The following is a 21,314-nucleotide window of genomic DNA, read 5'->3' on the forward strand; positions in this document are numbered from 1 at the left end:
TGTGTAAGTTGTAATGACTTGACCTCACTGAAAGCATGAATGAAAGCGGCGAATTTTACTGCGCACGCGCTGCCTGTGCAGTCGCACGCGTTCTGCCTCTGCACCCCTTCGTTCAGAGGACAGGAAATGCCGGTTTTCCCCACATGCACTGTGCATGCTGAAAACCGGCATTTCCTCCGGCCAGACGCGTAAGTACCCCAACCATACTCGCGCATTTGGAAGGGAATTACTGGTCCAACATTTCACATGTCAATAAAATGAAAAATTTAACAATTGCACGATTTGCCCCCTCGCATCTGCGACTGAGGGTCCAAGGAGGTGTATTGCGCAAGAGGTCATCGTCGTACATATCCTCACACTGTTCCCTTTCGGGAACTGTATGAAGTGGTGGAAGGATTTATGGCCGTGATTAACGCTCATTCCGTGACCGTAACCATCTTTGAACCAGCCATTAGGGTGGTTAGTCCTATGGCGTGAGGGTTTTACGGGCTCCCACAACCCATCTGAGGAGGGGGGGCCACCCACGGACGCAAGTATCCCGCTGGATGTCCACCCAGAATTTATAGTTGGAGCTCCGACTCCACTTGCCGGGACTGTCTGGAGTGGGGTTCGAAACCCTACTCCTTCTGGCCCAGCGGCGGGGATGCTTACTGCTACGCAAAAGGCCCACTCCGCACAAAAGGTGACACCCATACGTTTCCTGCGCCTTTTCCCTCCCCGTGACTGGAGCCCTATGCTGCCACTTGAAAGACCAAGCTATCATCTGCCCTTTTTGCGGCGCCTTTGACTTCTCATTACCAATGATGAGCAGGCGCTGCGCCTCCACCTCCTTGAGGAGATTGCTGAGGTCATCATCAGTTCAATTGTGAGTTCTTTTAATGCCGTGAAGTGTGCTCATTCCAGCCATTTCATGTTGCTCATCGGATTGGGCCTTTGGCATAGCAGTAGGATCCCCGCCGCTGGGCCAGATCAGGGTAGGGTTTCGAACCCCACTCCAGACAGTCCCGGCAAGTGGAGTTGGAGCTCGGGCTCTAAATTCTGGGTTGACATCCAGTGGGATATTTGCGTCCGTGGGCGTGGGTGGCACCCCCTCCTTGTATAGCTTGTGGGAGACCGTAAAACCCTCCCGCCATAGGACTAACCGCCCTAATGGCTGGTTCAAAGATGGTTACAGTCACGGAATGAGCGTTAATCATGGCCATAAATCCTTCCACCACTTCATACAGTTCCCCAAAGGGAACAGTGTGAAGACACGTATGACGACGACATTGCTAAATAAATAAATGGAATTAAAAAAATTCTTTTAGGGCTTTTAAAAGTCTTTAAATTGCTTTAATCTGTTTAAAACATACTTCAGATTCTTCAAAATAATGTAAACATTTTTAAAAGTTTATAAAAGTTACCAAAATCTTCAAAAAACTTCCAAAAACCTATTTAAACTGCTGCTTTGCATGAAAAATGCTTAGCAGCTTGACAGAAACATTGGGGCGTGTCCTGCTACAATGAGACCTTAAGGGGGTGTCTCACTTGCACTGCACGCTCCAGGCTTCGCGCTGGCTGCACTCCTGTGCGGCGTGACGTCATACGCTGCCCGGGATTCTTCTGTTTGAAACACCAATTCCAGGCGTCCCTGGAGCTGATCGGCAGGAGCGCAGGGTAAGTGCATATACGGGGCTTGCACGCGCGGCAAGCCCCGTTCACGAATTTCTGGCCCATTGTCAGTGTAGGTGTAACACTGGGAAAGGAGTCGCACAGTTCCATCTAGTGTCAGTGTAGAGGTAACACTGGGACAGGAGTGGCACGGTCACATCTAGTGTAATTTTAGTGGTAACACTGGGACAGGAGGATCACGTTCAAATTACGTGCCTGTGTATGGGTAGTACTGCGACAGGAACGGCATGGTCACATCTAGTGTAAGTGTAGGGGTAGCACTAGGACAGGAGGGCCACGGTCCCATCTAGTCTAAGTTTAGAAGTAAAATTGGGGCTGGAGGGGCAGGCTCACATCTAGTGTAAGTGCAAGGATACGACTGAAACTGGAGGGCCCCCGTCACATCTTGTGTAAGCGTAGGGGTAGCACTGGGACAGGAGGGGCACGGTCACATCTTGTGCTGATTCAGGGGTAGCACTGGGATAGGATGGGTATGGTCACATCTAGTGTCAGTGTAGGGGTAACACTGGGACAGGAGGGACACGGTCAAATCCAGTGTCAGTGTAGGGGTAACACTGGGACAGGAGGGACACGGTCACATCTAGTGTCAGTGTAGGGGTAACAATGAGCCAGGAGGGGCTCGGTCGCAACTTGTGCAATGGCAGGGTTAACAGTGGGACAGGAGGGGCAAGGTCACATATAGTGTCAGTGTAGGGGTAACAATGAGCCAGGAGGGGCTCGGTCAGAACTTGTGCAAGTGCAGGGTTAACAGTGGGACAGGAGGGGCATGGTCACATCTAGTGAAAATATAGGGATTACACTGGGATAGGAGGGGCACGGACACATCCAGTGTCAGTGTAGGGATAACACTGGGACAGCTGGGGCAATTTCAAATATATTGTCAGTGTAGGGGTAACACTGGGAAAGGAGGGGCACAGTTACATCTAGTGTCAGTGTAGGGGTAACACTGGGAAAGGAGTGGCACAGTTCCATCTAGTGTCAGTGTAGAGGTAACACTGGGACAGGAGTGGCACGGTCACATCTAGTGTAATTTTAGTGGTAACACTGGGACAGGAGGATCACGTTCACATTACGTGCCTGTGTATGGGTAGCACTGCGACAGGAACGGCATGGTCACATCTAGTGTAAGTGTAGGGGTAGCACTAGGACAGGAGGGCCACGGTCCCATCTAGTCTAAGTTTAGAAGTAAAATTGGGGCTGGAGGGGCAGGCTCACATTTAGTGTAAGTGTAGGGATACGACTGAAACTGGAGGGCCCCGGTCACATCTTGTGTAAGCGTAGGGGTAGCATTGGGACAGGAGGGGCACGGTCACATCTTGTGCTGATTCAGGGGTAGCACTGGGATAGGATGGGTATGGTCACATCTAGTGTCAGTGTAGGGGTAACACTGGGACAGGAGGGACACGGTCAAATCTAGTGTCAATGTAGGGGTAACACTGGGATGGAGGGACACGGTCACATCTAGTGTCAGTGTAGGGGTAACAATGAGCCAGGAGGGGCTTGGTTGCAACTTGTGCAATGGCAGGGGTAACAGTGGGACAGGTGGGGCAAGGTCACATATAGTGTCAGTGTAGGGGTAACAATGAGCCAGGAGGGGCTCGGTCAGAACTTGTGCAAGTGCAGGGGTAACAGTGGGACAGGAGGGGCATGGTCACATCTAGTGAAAATATAGGGATTACACTGGGATAGGAGGGGCACGGTCACATCCAGTGTCAGTGTAGGGATAACACTGGGACAGCTGGGGCAATTTCAAATATATTGTCAGTGTAGGGGTAACACTGGGAAAGGAGGGGCACAGTTACATCTAGTGTCAATGTAGTGATAACACTGAAGCTGGAGGGCCCCCGTCACATCTATTGTAAGCGTAGGGGTAGCACTGGGACAGGAGGGGCACGGTCACATCTTGTGTTAGTGTAGGGTATTACTGGGACAGGAGGGACACGGTCTCATCTTATGTTAGCGTAGGGGTAGCCCTGGGACAGTAGAGGTACCGTCACATCCAGTGTCAGTGCAGGGATAACACTGTGACAGGAGGGGCTCGGTCACATCTAGTGTTAATACAGGGGTAGCACTGGGATAGGAGGGGTATGGTCACATCTAATGGCAGTGTAGGGTTACACTGGGACAGGAGGGACATGGTCACATCTAGTGTCAGTGTAGGTGTAACAATAAGCCAGGAGGGGCTCGGTCACAACTTGTGCAAGTGCAGCGGTAACACTGGACAGGAGGGGCATGGTCACATATAGTGTAAATGTAGTGGTAACACTGGGACAGGTGGGGCACAGTCAAATCTTGTGCTGATTCAGGGGTAGCACTGGGATAGGATGGGTATGGTCACATCTAGTGTCAGTGTTGGGGTAACACTGGGACAGGAGGGGCACGGTCAAATCTAGTGTCAATGTAGGGGTAACACTGGGACAGGGGGGACACGGTCACATCTAGTGTCAGTGTAGGGGTAACAATGAGCCAGGAGGGGCTCGGTCGCAACTTGTGCAATGGCAGGGGTAACAGTGGGACAGGAGGGGCAAGGTCACATATAGTGTCAGTGTAGGGGTAACAATGAGCCAGGAGGGGCTCGGTCAGAATTTGTGCAAGTGCAGGGGTAACAGTGGGACAGGAGGGGCATGGTCACATCTAGTGAAAATATAGGGATTACACTGGGATAGGAGGGGCACGGTCACATCCAGTGTCAGTGTAGGGATAACACTGGGACAGCTGGGGCAATTTCAAATATATTGTCAATGTAGGGGTAACACTGGGAAAGGAGGGGCACAGTTACATCTAGTGTCAATGTAGTGATAACACTGAAGCTGGAGGGCCCCCGTCACATCTATTGTAAGCGTAGGGGTAGCACTGGGACAGGAGGGGCACGGTCACATCTTGTGTTAGTGTAGGGTATTACTGGGACAGGAGGGACACGGTCACATCTTATGTTAGCGTAGGGGTAGCCCTGGGACAGTAGAGGTACCGTCACATCCAGTGTCAGTGCAGGGATAACACTGTGACAGGAGGGGCTCGGTCACATCTAGTGTTTATACAGGGGTAGCACTGGGATAGGAGGGGTATGGTCACATCTAATGACAGTGTAGGGTTACACTGGGACAGGAGGGACATGGTCACATCTAGTGTCAGTGTAGGTGTAACAATAAGCCAGGAGGGGCTCGGTCACAACTTGTGCAAGTGCAGGGGTAACACTGGGACAGGAGGGGCATGGTCACATATAGTGTAAATGTAGTGGTAACACTGGGACTGGTGGGGCACAGTCAAATCTACTGTCAGTGTAGGGGTATCACTGGGACAGGAGGGACATGGTCACATCTAGTGTAAATGTAGTGGTAACACTGGGACAGGTGGGGCACAGTCAAATCTACTGTCAGTGTAGGGGTATCACTGGGACAGGAGGGACATAGTCACATCTAGTCTAAATATAGGGGATGCACTGGGATAGGAGGGGCACGGTCACATCTAGTGTCAGAGCAGCGGTAGCGCTGGGACTGGAGGCGTACAGTCACATCTAGTGTAAATGTAGGGGTAGCACTGAGACAGGAGGGGCACGGTCACATCTAGTGTCAGTGTAGGTATAGCACTGGGACAGGAGGCGTACAGTCACACCTAGTGTAAATGTAGGGGTAGCACTGAGACAGGAGGGGCACAGTTACCTCTAGTGTCAGTGTAGGTGTAACACTACGACAGGAGGGTAACTGTCACATCTAGTGTCAGTGTCTGGGTCCCACTGGGACAGGAGAGGCACGGACACATCTAGTGTCAGTTTAGCGGTAACACTGGAATAGGATTGGTATGGTCTCATCTAGTTTCAGTGTAGGGGAAAATTCGGACAGGAGGGGTACGCTCACATCTAGTGTAAGCATAGGAGTAACACGGGGATGGGGGCACGGTCATATCTAGTGTAAGTGCGGGGGTAGTACTGGAACAGGAGGGGTACGGTCACATCCAGTGTAAATATAGGTGTAGCACTGTGAAAGGATGGACACTGTCACATGTAGTGTAAATATAGAGGTTGCACTGGGATAGGAGGGACACGGTCACATCCAGTGTCAGTGTAGGGGTATCATTGGGAGAGGAGGGGCACGGTCACATTTAGTGTAAATGGCACCGTCACATCTAGCTTAAGTGTAGGTTTAACACTGGGACTGGAGGGGGCTCTGTCATATCTCGTGCCTGTGTATGCGCAGCACTAAACTGGAGGTGCATGGTCACATCTAGTGAACGTGTAGGGCTAGCACTGGGACTGGAGAGGCACGGTCACAACTAGTGTAATTGTAGGGGTAACACTGGGACAGGACGGGCACTTTCATATTTAATGCATGTGTATGTATAGCACCAAACAGGGGGTGCATGGTCACATCTATTGTGCGTGTAGGATTAGCACTGGGACAGGAGGGGAATGGTCACATCTAGGGTAAGTGTAGGGGTAACACTCTGACAGCAGGGGCACGGTCACACCTAATGTAAGTGTAGAGGTAGCACTGGGACAGGAGGAGCACGGGCACAGCTATTGTAAGCGCTGGGACAGGAGGGGTACAGTGAAATCTCGTATCAGTGTAGGGGTAACAATTGGTCAGGAGGGGCACAGACATATCTAGTTTAAATATAGATGTAGCACTGGGATAGGAGGGGCACGGTCACATCTGTTGTCAGTGCAGTGGTAACACTAGGACTGGAGGGCCTCGGTCACATCTAGTGTAAATATAGGGGCTGCACTGGGATAGCAGTGTCACGGTCACATCCAGTGTCAGTGTAGGGTTAACTGTGGGACAGGAGGGGCACGGTCACATCTAATGTAAATGTAGGGGTTGCACTGGGATAGCAGGGTCACGGTCACATCCAGTGTCAGTGTAGGGTTAACTGTGGGATAGGAGGGGCACGGTCACATCTAATGTAAATGTAGGGGTTGCACTGGGATAGGAGGGTCACGGTCACATCCAGTGTCAGTGTAGGGGTAGCACTGGGACTGCAGGGCCTCGGTCACATATAGTGTAAATGTAGGTGTAGCCCTGGGACATGATGGGCACGGACACATCTAGTGCCTGTGTAGGGTTAACCCTGGGACAGGAGGGGCACCGTTAAATCTAGTGCCAGTGTAGGTTTAGCAATGGGAAAGGAGGGGCACAGTCAAATCTAGTGCCAGTTTAGGGTTAACAATGGGACAGGAACGGCACTGTCAAATCTGGTGTAAGTGTAGGGGTAGCACAGGGACAAGAGGGTTACGCTCACATCTGGTGTCAGTGTAGGGGTAACTCTGGGACAGGAGCGGCACGATGACATCTAGTGTCAATGGAGGGGCGGCACTATGACAGGAGGGGCACATTCACATCTAGTGCCAGTCTAGGGGAAGCACTGGGGCAGGAATGTCACGGTCACATCAATGTCAGTGTAGGGTTAGCACTGGGGCAGGAGGGGCACGGTCACATCTCGTGTAAATGTAGAGGTACCACTGTACCGGAGGAGCTCACGCACATCTAGTGTATGAGGGGTATTCCACTGGTACCGGAGGAGCACTGTCAATTGCAGTGTTCGTGTACCACTACTACCATAGCAGCATGTTCAAATCCAGTGTCATCATGGTACTAGTACATGAGGATCATGGGCACATCTAGTATAAGTGTATGGTGCCAGTATTACAGGAAGGGAAATGTCCCTCTCATCTAAATGTAGTGTACCACTAGAACGGGAGGACCACCGTCACCTCTCATACTGCCAGACTGGGTTCATCACCAGTATTGCAGGATTTGTTTCCCCACCTGTTCTGTAGAAGCTGGTGCACTAGGAGTAAATCAAGTCATGACAATTATTGCCTGGGGTGCTGCCTTCACCAGGCCTGTCGGATTAGGGTCATCACTAGTACTGGGGGATTGCGCTTCCTACTCGTAAACAATGTTATAAATCTGTATTTTGTAAAACTATCCAGCAATAATTTCACATATTTCTATTAAAAGACGTATCAGATAAAAAAACTATTTACCTGAGTCTATTTCTTTAATGACTGTAACTAATATAATTTATGATTTAACCTGATTGACTCTCTGGAGGATTGACGTGTGGCTAAATATAGGTTCCCTTCCATTGCCACAGCCTGCGCCAGTCAGAGTCATTTAACTACGACAGAATTCATCCATTCTCACAGAGAATGAGGCGACCAGCTATTCTGCTGATCAAAGAGATTTACTATCCAATTCTCGTGGCCATCGGTGTCCGCGGTGAGTGATGGTAACCTGTTTGTTGTTAATCGGGGTTAACTGTATCCATGTACATACAGCATGTTTGATAAGGTAAGGAGTTTTCGAGATGGCAGCATTACACAGTTGGTAGTGATGAGAACAAAATCCTGAACCGTGTGTCCACGCTTACCACATTCCCCTTAATCCAATAACCTTACTGATGTTACAATGTTCTTTGAAGCTCCAACACAAGGATTTTAGAGGATTTCCGGATCGTCTAATCACTCCGTGCAGACTGAGCACTGCAGCAGCTCACTAAAATATGTGGGTGGGTTTCCCAGGTAATGGCTCCAAAACTAATCCTGTTCTCATACTGCTCCATGTTGATAATCACACTGAATGGAGTAAAATGCTCTCAACAGGTATATCCATATCTATTTCATCAGACGCTGGTTCTCTCCTCTCTCTTTCTTACAGTGAACTTGGTGACAATGGTGATTCTCTCCCGAGGAAACTGCGGCCTTTCCAAGTGTATCTCTGTCTACATGGTGGCCATGGCAACAGCAGATCTACTCGTCTTGATCATCAATGTAATGGTGTATCATATTTTCGATTATCACTTTCCACTTTCATTCCTGTCCCATACTCCCGTGTGTAAGTTCCTTCTATATATCACTGCTGTCACCCTCGATTTGTTTGTTTGGTTCACCGTCTCCTTCACATTTGATCGATTTGTTGTTATCTGCTGCCAGAAGTTTAAAGCAAAGTATTGCACCGAGAGAACTGCGGCCACAGTTTTAACAGCTTTCACGGTCATAATCTTTTTAAGGGGCATCCCAATTTTGTTTGCATTTGAACCACTTCAAATAATTAACAGGGTGCAGTGGGGCTGCCGGAACAGAGTGACTTTTGTTTCCTCTCCTCCAGGTGTAGCCTACATCTGGTTTCACAGCGCCTGGGGCATTTGGCTTCCTTTTACTTTAATTGCCTTGTTTAATTATTTGACAACCAGACGTATTTTAGTGGCCAGCAGAGCCCGCAGGGGAATCCGGGGTCACAGGAGTGAAAATCACAGCGATCCAGAGATGAAGAACCGAAGGAAATCCATCATTTTACTTTTCAATATATCGGGCAGTTTTATATTGTTGTGGATGACAACTGCCGTCAGTTTTGTAACTACCAGACTCACAAACACCACTTGTTACCGAGGTGACCGCACAGACCCTGGATATATCACCACTGAAACTGGAACAATGTTGAAGTTTTTGAGCTGCTTTCAAAACCGTGTATTTATGTCGTGACCCAGAGGAAACTCAGAGAAGAGCTGAAGAAGGTGATGAAATCCCCCTGGACACTCATTCTGAGATTAGGTCGAAAATGAGGATTAAAGGAATCAATCAATCTAAAGCTTCCTCGTAACTAATTTTCCACTTCAGCTCATTTTTCACCATAGAACGTCCTGCTTTCTGGTAATGTGAAAAATGGGAGAGAACTTGTGCGAAACCTTTATCCATTTTGCAGCATGTGTTTGATGTCTCCAATGCTTAATTATTCATGCTTCTTTCGTTGAGTAACCATATCCTATTGCTGCAAATTTAGCACATTTCAAGTGCCGGGGTCAATGATTACAATGATGAGCTTCAGCAGTGGACATGTGTGCAACAGAGGAATCCACCTTACACTGCAGATACTGGGATCTGGCGCGCCACTTTAAAATCATCAATAAAGTTTAATTCGGTGCCGAAACAATCAACGGTCTTGCGATCACCGATATTGGTAATTTCCTGGAGGTTTGGTGCGAATATTGCAGGCGTGGGTCTCTCTGTCAGCACAATTCCTCATTAACAATTCCTCTTGTCAGGTGATCAGTTTGTCAATGCAGGAAAGAATCTAAACTCGGCTCATCGATGTCACCTTTCACGTCTTTTGTCCCAGATACTGACTTAAAATCTCGATTGTGTGCTCACTGATATCTCTCAATCAGCACAAAGTTGGAGTCTGCTCGAGTTTTGTGCTGTCGATAAAAGTATCATGAGTAATATTATTGATATTCTGTCGCAATTAGTCTCCCAAACAAAAGTGAAAAGATTGTAAAATGAATGACTTTTTATAAATTTATTCATTATTACAATTGTTGCAAGTGATCTGTTAAAAACACTGCCATAAATTCAGGTAAATTAACAATAATATTCAGTATTCTGTGTTTGGCTGAACATTTGCAGACGGTCAGCAATAATCTTTGGTAATTATCGTTTTATTATACGGTTACACATTGTTCCAAAAAATAATTGAAAAATACCAGCAACTTTGAATCAGTTACAAATTGTTCATCTGTGATCTCGCCTGATTGAGCGAGAAAAACCAACGAATGGGAGCAGAGTCTCAATGGGAAGGAGCTGAAGGGTGTGGATGAAGAGCGAGTGACAGGGATCCAAATACCCAATTCCTAGAAAGTTCATGAGTAAACCAACTTGAATAACTGTATTATAGACAGGGACATTGATCACAAGAATAAACAAGTGATGATGAATTTTTACACAATGCTGGTAAGGCCAGCATTAGAACAACAGGTACAGCTTCGTTCCCTCCTTGTGGAAAGGCCATTACATCCACTGAGAGCGGGCAATGAAGATACACCTTTATGGTGCCATGGATCAGAACTATACTGATGATGAGAGTCAAGATATTGGGACTATTTACACTGGAGCAGCGAAAGCTAAGAGGATATTTATTGGAGCTGCTAAAAATTATCAACAGTTTCGTCAGAGTGAAGAGGGAGAGATTATTCCATCTAGTAAGGGAGCTAGCAATAAAGGACGATCGCCTTTAAATTGTCACAAAGGGAATGAGCAGAGAGGTTATCAGAAATGTCTTTATGCAAAGGTTTGCTGGAGCATGGAATGTCTTGCCTCAGATAATAGTTAAGGGTAAGTCATATGAATATTTGTAAAAAGAGAAAATAATTTTCTGTGGAGAGAGGGGGACAGTGCAGGTAGTTTTTGATTGCTGTCTCAAAGAACCCAGTACAAATTGAATGGGTCAAATGACATACTCCCGCCCCATACATTTCTATGGTTTATAGTGTTGACTATGCTGGTATGATTTTCATTGTTTTTGTGTCAACGTTACCTTCAGCCCCATTTAGCATATATTGAACAAAAGATTATAAATAAACTGATAACAAGGAAGATCCCATATGTTCAATAGTCACCCGTCCATTACAGGTTCCCATTTGTCGATAACCAGCTTTCATTTTGTAATTAGCTCTCTGTACAGTGTCAGATCTCCCACTCATCCCATAATTTCTCACCGTTTGTAGATGTGGATCCTTGTCCTATGCTTCATTAAAATCCGACTGGGTCATTCCAGCTGAATTTCCCCTGCCCTACAGGCCAGTGATGTGTTTCAGAAACTCCAGCAGGTTAGTTAAAATTGAAACATCGCCCCTTAAACCAATATAATTCCCTTTTACATTGCTTCTCTCCCAGGTGCTCACCCACTGAATATCTCCTGGCCTTATTTTAAGCATTGGGGTTATTACAGCCGCTGCCGGAACCTCAGGAATATTCTCTAATTGAGGAAACTTGCAGCAGTGTCAGTAAACCATCAGTCCTGTCAATCCCCATTTCTTTATCTCGCGGTGTCTGGGTCCCTAGATTCCAGAATCCCGTTTTATGTGTTTGATCACTGTAACTATATGTAAATAATGCCTTGATCGCTGATCAATGATTCACATCTGATCTACATTATTTATTTTATTTACCAAGTGGCCTTTGCTGGTCCTTACGATCTACCTGCTGGATTTGTTGAACAATTTAAAAAAGCTTTTTATGCTCCCGACATAATGACGTGGGCCCATGATGCCTACTATTCTCTTTTAAATGGATAAATATATTTGAATTTCACACCCACTGCCTCCTTCTTAACTAGTGCCTGCTTGTCTAACCTAGCATTGGGATCTCCTAGACCTGCGCCACTGCTGGAGTTTCACACGCATACGGGTAGATTATTGGAGAATTATGGAACCGTTTCCTCAGCTTTTATTCCATTGTCATTATTGGCTGAAGGTCATGGGCAATTCTCGAGGCATAGAAACATAGAATCAGACGCCCATAAGGAACTCATCCGGTCTATCATGCCTCTCTCGGCTCTTTGAACTAGGAATTCACATAGTCCAACTCCGCTGCTGTTTCCCCACAGCCCAGCAAACATTGCTTTTGCAAATATATTTTCAATTCCCATTTGAAGTTACTATTTTTATAAGGATGTCAGAAGTGGCTCTGTGGTAGCACCCTCGCCTCTGCATCAAATGGCAATGGGTTAAAGTCCCGCTCCAGAGACTTGAACACAAAATCTATGCTGACATCTCAATGCAGTACTGAGTGTGTGCTGCACTGTTGGAGGTGCCGTCTTTCAGATGGGAAGTCAAACCGAGGCCAGGGCTGCTCTGTCAGGAGAGCATAAAAATCCCACAGCACTACTTCAAAGAAGACCATGGTAATTCTCCACAGAGTCCTGGCAATTATTCTTCCCTCGACCAACATCTCTAAAACAGATTATCTTGTCATTTTCTCATTGCTGTTTGTGGGAGCTTGCTGTGCTCAAATTGGCTGTCCCACTTCCTACGTTATAAAAGTAACTGTACTTCAAGAAGTACTTCATTGAATGTAAAGCACTTTGGGACGTCCGCAGGTCCTGAAGGGAGCTGTAATGTGCTTCCGGTAATTTTCCAGATCACAGCAGCTCGCTATGTTAAAAAAAACTCTTCATCTCCTCGCTGGATCATTTCCCAATTACCTTAATTTGTGGCCGTGATTACCAACGCTCCTGCCAGTGGAAACAATGCTGCCTTATTTAGTCAAAACCCCTCAGAATTCTGAACAAGTCTCTCCTGAACTTTGCATGCTCCATGGAGAAATATCCCAGATTCGAGCCATGTCGACAGTTTTCAGGTCTTTCACCCACTGTGGACAAGGCCCCGCCCGAGACAACACATCCGCGTACTTCCATTATCACCTTGATCTCTTTCTTGCTCAGTTTAGAAGATCATTCTTTATTTTTTATGTATAATTAATAGTGTAATATTAAGCGAAATACATTTAATTATGTTAACCAATTCCCATTTGAAACAGATCCAACTTCTTCCTTTAACGATTTTATCGATTCCCTGTTATTATCATTTCACCAATCGGTATTTAAAGCTGAGAACAAATTACAATTGATATTTTATTAATCCACATTGGGGCTGTCTCCGATAATTGATTTGTTCGACTCTTCCCGCTCTCCTTCTCATCATGGCCCCTTTCTTTCTGCCGGATCCCACACTCTGCCTGATCCCAGTCTTACGGGTTTCCTCACTCTGCCAGTTACCAGTCCCACGGGATCACGAACTCTGCCAATTCCCGATCTCCCCTTTGTTCCAGAATGGCCCCTAGAGTATCTGAGGGATAGAGTTCCAATGAAATGTGTTATTGTTGTCACAGGAAGTGTTGGGCTTACCTCATATGGACTGTGTGGACACATCAGGTAAGCTAATCATAGAAATGGTATTTCTGCACTTTATAAGAGATGCCAGGGATTCACAGTTCCAGTTTTGAAGAAATTATAGAAAACCCTGCTTTCTATCTTTAGAAAAGAGGAAACCTCCGGGTGATCTAATGTCAGTTTTAATGTTACGAGGAGAATGCACAAATTACTCACATTCTTCACTGTAGCAAGGGCTTCAATCATAAATATCTACAAGTTCAAAATGTGAAATTAAGAGTAAGAAGGACCGTCGGGCAGAACATTTCAGCTCACTGGGTAACTGTATTCTGTATGTTATTTATTGAATTACCAGGAGGGTCATTCAGCACAAACCTATTTATCTGGCTCTGAAGTTGACAACTATGTTATCAAAAGTTTATCACATGACAAACATAACCTTCTGTAAATAAACTGCAACATCCATGTGCTGCGTGACACAGGCAAAGGCAAACTGATGAATTTCAATCTGATGATTTTAACAATCAAGATATACAACGAAGAAAGCAGGAAAATTACCTTGAAAGAAGCGAATAGCATCAAAGACATACCTTAAATGGAGTACACCTGTCACTTCATTTACTGCAGTTTAGGAGGCAATAATAGGAACTCTACTATTAAACATTATTTTGTTAAGTTGCCGATTTATCCTAGTCATCCTCACAGTTGGTAATGGGCTAGTCTGTGGTGCCTGTCCCAACTGTAACAAATACAAAGCTGGCGACCCAATTATATGCACTCCATTGAAGTACAAACAGAGGAATTCGGTTGTGTTGTGTTGAAAGGGCCCATAACATCAAATACACGGAATCTCCTGCATTGCGAATCCAAGTATCTTCCCACGTCGTGGAATCCCATTGTTGGAAAGCTGGATTTTATTATCCAGAAAGATATATGCTGAGGAAGAAGTTGAATCCTTCATTCACTCCTTTAACTCCTCACTAAGGATTTGGACAAAAGAGGAGTAGGTGCGGGATTATGCTGCATTACAAAATTGATAGTTAAACTGACTGACGTGCACTGCGACTCTGCTGCATTCTGGGAGTTGTAGTCTACCTGTGACAGAGACTCAAATAGAACTGGTGCATTATGGGAAACTGGTACTGGGCTGAGTATCTTGATTTTGCAAATTTTGCAAAATATAAGGATCCGGCTCCAGAAAGAGATGCAAGGTTGTGGTGAAACTATCGGATGCATTTCTCACCGGTAATTGCTGATAAACCCCATAGGTTTACTTTCAATTCCAATTTAAAATGAGTTCTACGAATTTATTACCTTTACTTATGTATTGTAATGATTGGATATAGTGCGTGATGCGGTTCAGTTGAACCACTAGCAATAATAAAATAATTTCTACAGTTTTCTGATTAATTGCAATTTCTCTTAAAGAAAGGTCTCGCAGAGGGTTCACGTGACTTTGTGTCTTTCTCTGCAGTCTGAGCTCTTCACTGTGAGCATCATCTCCCGAAGACAGGCCATTCTCGGGAGCGGTGAGAGCAGAGTTTCAGTGAGTATTTTAACTCACTTTCGCGAGCTTTTTTACAGAGGCCATTGTCGGGAGCAGTGAGAGCAGAGTTTCAGTGAGTATTTAAACTCACTTTCACGGGCTTTTTTACAGAGACTTACCAAACTCACAGAATGGCGGTGGAGTTCCAAAGGCATGACACGATTATAAATGTGATGCGTGCAGGAGAAAGCAGCTGATTGAGTGAGTAAGCCCAGGTGAGTATTTATACTATGCTATAGTTTGACAGTTAAGGTTCATAGTTTATAAAGTTTAGAAGGTTTTAATTTTGTGGTTATAGTTTCTAAGGTCTCTGCTGTGTAGCGGGGAGTGCTAGGAAACAAGGGCCATTGAGTATATAATTTAATTGTACTATAATTGGTGGTATTGATTTAATTTAAATATGCAAAGCTCGGCCCCGTGGCATGCTCCTTCTACACTATGTGGGAAATCAGGGACACTTCCTGTGTCCTTGATGACCATGTGTGCGGGAAGTGTATACAGCTGCAGCTACTGGCAGAGCGCATTGCAATGCTGGAGCGATGAATGGATACATACTGGAGCATTCGTAATGCTGAGGACGTCATGGATATCACATTTAATCAGTTGGCCACACCACAGGTAAAGGATGCACAGGCAGGAAGCGAATGGGTGACCACCTGGCAGAGTAGTAGGCACAGGCAGGTAGTGCAGGGGTCCCCTGTGGCAAACCCCCTCTCAAACAGATATACCACTTTCGATACTGTTGGGGAGGAAGGCATATCGGCGGATGGCTGCAGCAACCAAATTCCTGGCACCATGGATGGTTCTACTCTACAGGATGGGAGGAAAAGACGGGAGAGCTATAGTGATAGGGGATTCTATTGTAAGGGGAATAGATAGGCGTTTCTGCGGCCGCAAACGAGACTCCAGGATGGCGTGTTGCCTCCATGGTGCAAGGGTCAAGGATGTCTTGGAGCGGATGCAGGGCATTCTGGAGGGGGAGGGTGAACAGCCAGTTGTCGTGGTGCACATAGGTACCAACGATACTGCTAAAAAACGGGATGAGGTCCTAAAAGCTGAAAATAGGGAGTTAGGAGGTAAATTAAAAAATATTACCTCAAAGGTAGTAATCTCAGGATTGCTAAAAGTGCCACACACTAGTCAGAGTAGAAATAGAAGGATATTTCAGATGAATACGTGGCTAGAAGAATGTTGCAAGGGGGAGGGATTCAAATTCCTGGGGGAGGATGGACAAGTAAAAAGTGGATGGTTTGCACCTGGGCAGGACTGGGACCGATGTACTAGGGGGGGTGTTTACTAGTGCTGTTGGGGAGGGTTTAAAATTAAATGGCAGGGGGTTAGGAACCTGTGCAGGGAGACGGAGGAAAGGGAATCAGTGATAGAAACAAAAGACAGGAAGGAGAAAAGCAAAAGTGAATGTCAGAGAAATCAAGTGTGTACATCAAACATGGCCGCAGTAAACAATAATTCTAAAATATATAAGTGTCATAAATCTCATCATTGAGAAACTACCTAAGAAATAACACTGGACGGCCAGTTTGTGGTGCCGTCCAAGGAGTATAAATACTTGGGTGTTGGCCCCAGCTTGCCAGGGACATTTTGTAAAGACAAGGACCTAGTGGACACAACTAGACTTCCATGTTCTGAAATAAGTTGATTAAAGCCTTGCTTTATGCTAAAACCACGTGTGTAGTGAGTTTTATTACATCTATTTAATCAACTTAATATCGACTCCACGCTTTGGGTGATTTCAGGAACAGCCAGCTACGACTCGAACTGTAGAAGGGAACTCAGGCAAGTAATTGATCCATCATGGAGAAACTACTCAGCCCCGCCCATCTTGACCTGGACTTGAATTCACCTAAAGCTGCTAAGGTATGGATACACTGGTATCATACTTTTAGCAACTTCCTCAGGGTGTGTGGTGAAAATGTTCCTGATAAATTAGAAATACTTGCTAATTATGTATCCCCTCATGTGTATGATCATATAGAAGACTGTGTAGACTATGACGCATCTATCCAAATACTACAGCAGCTATATATCAAGTCCACAAATGATTTTTTTCTCGCCATCTACTGGCCACAATTTGACAACAACCCAGGGAATCACTTGACGAATTCCTTCAGAAACTTTGCAGGCTCAGCAAGGATTGTAATCTTAAAGCTGTTACAGCTGAGCAGTACCAGGAGGAGTACATTTGTGATTCCTTTATTAATGGGATTGCATCTCTTTTCATACGTCAGCGTCTGTTGGAGAATAAAACGCTCAAGTTACAGGCTGTCTATGACCAGGCATGTTCTTTGCACTTAGCAAAGAGGAATGCAGACACCTATCTTTTACCACGTGCACGGGCTGCCGCTATCTCTTTTAGTGACTCTTTCCATAGGCCTCAGGCGGGAGCCCTCACGGATGACGGCTCCAACCCGGCTGATGACTACCCTACCCCAGAAATCTACACTGATGATGACCCCACCCTAGCGACATCTTGGCAATCTGGAAGGAAGTGTTTCTTCTGTGGAGGAGCATTCCATTATAGGAAATGTTGTCCTGCTCGTAACAGGACTTGCAATCATTGCAGCAAGAAAGGTCACTTTTATAAGGTATGCCAGTCAAGGGCCACTGTTAGTAATAAAGGCGACTTTTCTAAGGTATACCGGTCGAGAGCTCCTGTTAGTTTTGCAGCGACTATCTATAAAATTGCTCCTCCCCCAAGAGCCACTACTAAGGTTACAGATGCAATCTCGAACACTGCTCCTCCCTCAAGAACCACTACTAAGGTTACAGCTGTCAAGGGTAAAACTGCCCCTCCTTCCATCACAGCTGTTTTTCCCCAAAGTTTGTCCCATGCAGCCACGAAGGTTTCGATAAATGGACACATTTTGAGTGCACTAATCGACACATGCAGCTCTGACAGCTTTATTAGTGAGCTGGGTGTCAGTAAGTTAAAACTGCGTATTTACCCCTCGGAGAGGGAAAGTGCAATGGCTCTGACGACACTGACCACCAATTCTTCCAGCTTTTGTATTGTCGACCTTATTCTCAATGGCCGCACTTATTTCTCCACCCGGCTCGGGGTGCTCAAGAACCTATGCAGTGATGTGCTCCTGGGACAGGATTTCCAGAAACAACACAAAAGACTCACTTTCGAGTTTGGAGGGTCAAAGCCGGAGCTTACATTTTCCAAAGTAAACTTTTGTGCTCTTTCGGTGGCTTCACTCGACGAGCCCTCCTTGTTTGCCAATCTTTCCCCCCGATGCAAGTCCATAGTCACTAAATCACGACGTTTCAGCCGAGATGATCGAGCCTTTGTCGAGGCAAAATCTCTCGCCTTCTAGCTAACGGTATCATTGAGACTTGTTCATCTTCCTGGCGGGCTCAAGTCGTCATTGTTAAAAATCCTCTGAAGCAACACAAGGAACGTCTTTGCATCGATTAGTCGCAAACTATTAACCAGTATACTGACCTCGATGACTACCCACTACCACGCATCGATGACATGGTCAATAACCTTGCCAACTACAAGGTATTTTCAACTTTTGATTTAAAGAGCACATATCATCAAGTACCATTCACAGAATCACAGAATCACAGAAACCACACAGTGCAGATAGAGGCCATTTCGGCCCATCGAGCCTGCACCGACACATATCCCACCCGATCCCCGTAACCCCTACACCAACACATATCCCACCCTATCCCCGTAACCCCACGTATTTAATCCCCCTAACACTAAGGGTCAATTTATCATAGCCAATCAACCTAACCCGCACATCTTTGGATGTAAAGGATGTAAAGGACTCTAACAAAAAGTATACGGCATTTGAGGCCAATGGTCGGCTTTACCAGTTTTATCGCCTTCCATTTGGGGTCACCAATGGGGTGGCAGTCTTTCAGCGGGCAATGGATAGCCTAGTCAAACAGGAGAACTTAACAGACACTTTTACATATCTAGGTAATATCACCATTGCTGGTCATAACAAGAAGAAGCATGATGCCAATTTCCAGAAATATTTTGACGTTCTCCGTCATCGCAACTTAACATTAAATGAGTCCAAATCAGTTAAATCAGTCAACATCCTTGGCTACTGGGTGGGCAACGATGTCACCAAACCGGATCCGGAGCGACTTCGTATGCTTCAGGAGCTCCCTCCCCCTACGAATATCGGCTCTCTTCGTCGGGCACTCGGCATGTTCGCGTATTATTCAAAATGGATACATAGAAACATAGAAACATAGAAGATAGGAGCAGGAGTAGGCCATTCGGCCCCTTGAGCCTGCTCCGCCATTCAATGAGATCATGGCTGATCATCCAAATTCAGTACCCTGTCCCTGCCTTCCCCCCATATCCCTTGATCCCTTTAGCCTTAAGAAATATATCCAACTCCTTCTTGAATACATTTAATGAACTGGCCTCCACTGCCCTCTGTGGCAGAGAATTCCACAGGTTCACCACTCTCTGGGTGAAGAAATTCCTCCTCATTTCAGTCCTAAATGGCTTACCCCTTATCCTTAGACTATGACCCCTGGTTCTGGACTCCCCGGCCATCGGGAACATCCTTCCTGCATCTAGTCTGTCCAGGCCTGACAGAATTTTATAGGTTTCGATGAGATCCTCTCTCAATCTTCTAAACTCCAGTGAGTATAAGCCCAATCGACACAATCTCTCCTCATACGTCATTCCTGCCATCCCAGGTATCAGCCTAGTGAATCTTCGCTGCACTCCTTCCCTGGCAAGGACATCCTTCCTCAGATAAGGCGACCAAAACTGCACACAATACTCAAGGTGTGGTCTCACCAAGGCCCTGTACAACTGCAGCAAGACATCCTTGTTCCTGTACTCGAACCCTCTTGCTATGAAGGCCAACATACCATTTGCCTTCTTACCCGCCTGCTGCACCTGCATGATTACCTTCAGCGACTGGTGCACAGGAACACCCAGGTCTCTTTGCACTTCCCCTTCTCCTAATCTATTGCCATTCAAATAATAAACTGCCTTCCTGTTTTTGCCACCAAAGTGTATAACCTCACATTTATCCACATTATAGTACATTTGCCATGTTTCTGCCCAATCACCCAACCTGTCCAAATCGTTATGGAGTTTTACAACATCCTCCTCACAGCATACCCACCCACCCAGCTTTGTGTCATCTGCAAATTTGGAGATATTACATCCAATTCCCTCGTCCAGATCATTGATATATATTGTGAACAGCTGGGGTCCTAGGACCGATCCTTTTGGTACCCCACTAGTCACTGCCTGCCACTCGGAAAATGACCCGTTTATTCCAACTCGTTGTTTTCTATCTGCCAACCAGTTCTCTATCCAAGTCAATACCTTGCCCCCGATCCCATGTGCCTTAATTTTGCACGCTAATCTCTTATGTGGGACCTTATCGAAAGCCTTCTAAAAGTCCAAATACACCACACCCACTGGTTCTCCCTTATCCATTTTACCAGTTACATCCTCAAAAAATTCCAGTAGATTAGTCAAGCACGATTTACCTTTTGTAAATCCATGTCGATGTCTGTAATTCCCCGCTTGTTCTCTACCACCTTTTTATAACAGTGGGGTAACATTAGCTACCCTCCAATCCATGGGTACTGTTCCAGCGTCTCTCGAGTTCTGTAAGATGACCAGCAATGCATCTACTATCTCGAGGGCCACTTCCTTAAGTACCTTAGGATGTAGATTATCAGGACCTGGGGATTTATTGGCCTTCATTAGCCCACTTCTCCGACAAGATCCAGCCCCTGCTTCATGCAAAGTCATTTCCATTGGAGGCAACGGCTATTTCAGCTTTAACCTACTCAAGCGACAACCGGAAAAAGCCACGCTTCATTCCATTGATGAAAATCTTCCTTTCGTGTTCGAATGCGATGCATCGGATGTGGCGATCTCTGCTACCTTGAATCAAGGAGGTCGACCTGTTGGATTTCTGTCCAGAACTTTGCAGGGTAGCGAGCTCCATTATCCTCCTGTCGAGAAGGAGGCTACGGCCAGCATCGAAGTGGTACATAAATGGAGTCATTTTCTCGCTCATCGCCATTTCACACTTATAACCGATCAGCGCTCTGTGGCCTTTATGCTGGATAACCGGAAAACCACTTAGGTCAAGAATAACAAAGTACAACACTGGAGGATGGAATTGGCTGCCTTTGGATACACCATACATTATCGACCTGGCAAAGAGAATGTGGCCCCGGATACCCTCATGCGGGCATTCTGCTCTTCTATGTCAACTTCGACTCTGGCAGATCTACATACTGACTTATGCCATCCTGGCATTACCCGTATGTTGCACTTTGCGCGATCTAAATATCTCCCATTTTCAATGGAAGATGTGAAAAGAACGTGCTCCTCCTGTAAAATTTGTGCGGAGTTAAAACCGCAATTCTTCCGTCCATTGGATGGCTCGCTCATACACGCTATG

At 46.1% G+C, this 21,314-nt stretch overlaps 2 pseudogenes across 1 annotated transcript in view; both read left to right on the forward strand.

The window, feature by feature from the left end:
- Positions 1-21,314, forward strand: part of LOC147092727 (NACHT, LRR and PYD domains-containing protein 3-like) — a 1,209,123-nt pseudogene that overhangs the window by 627,349 nt on the left and 560,460 nt on the right. The gene's annotated exons all lie outside the window — the stretch shown is intronic.
- On the forward strand, positions 7,820-9,231 carry LOC147092737 (uncharacterized; annotated as a pseudogene).

The sequence above is a fragment of the Somniosus microcephalus genome, unplaced genomic scaffold, assembly GCF_052327205.1.
Source record: "Somniosus microcephalus isolate GS21.2 unplaced genomic scaffold, FLI_Smic_1.0 unresolved_chr2, whole genome shotgun sequence".
Classification (NCBI taxonomy): Eukaryota; Metazoa; Chordata; class Chondrichthyes; order Squaliformes; family Somniosidae; genus Somniosus; species Somniosus microcephalus.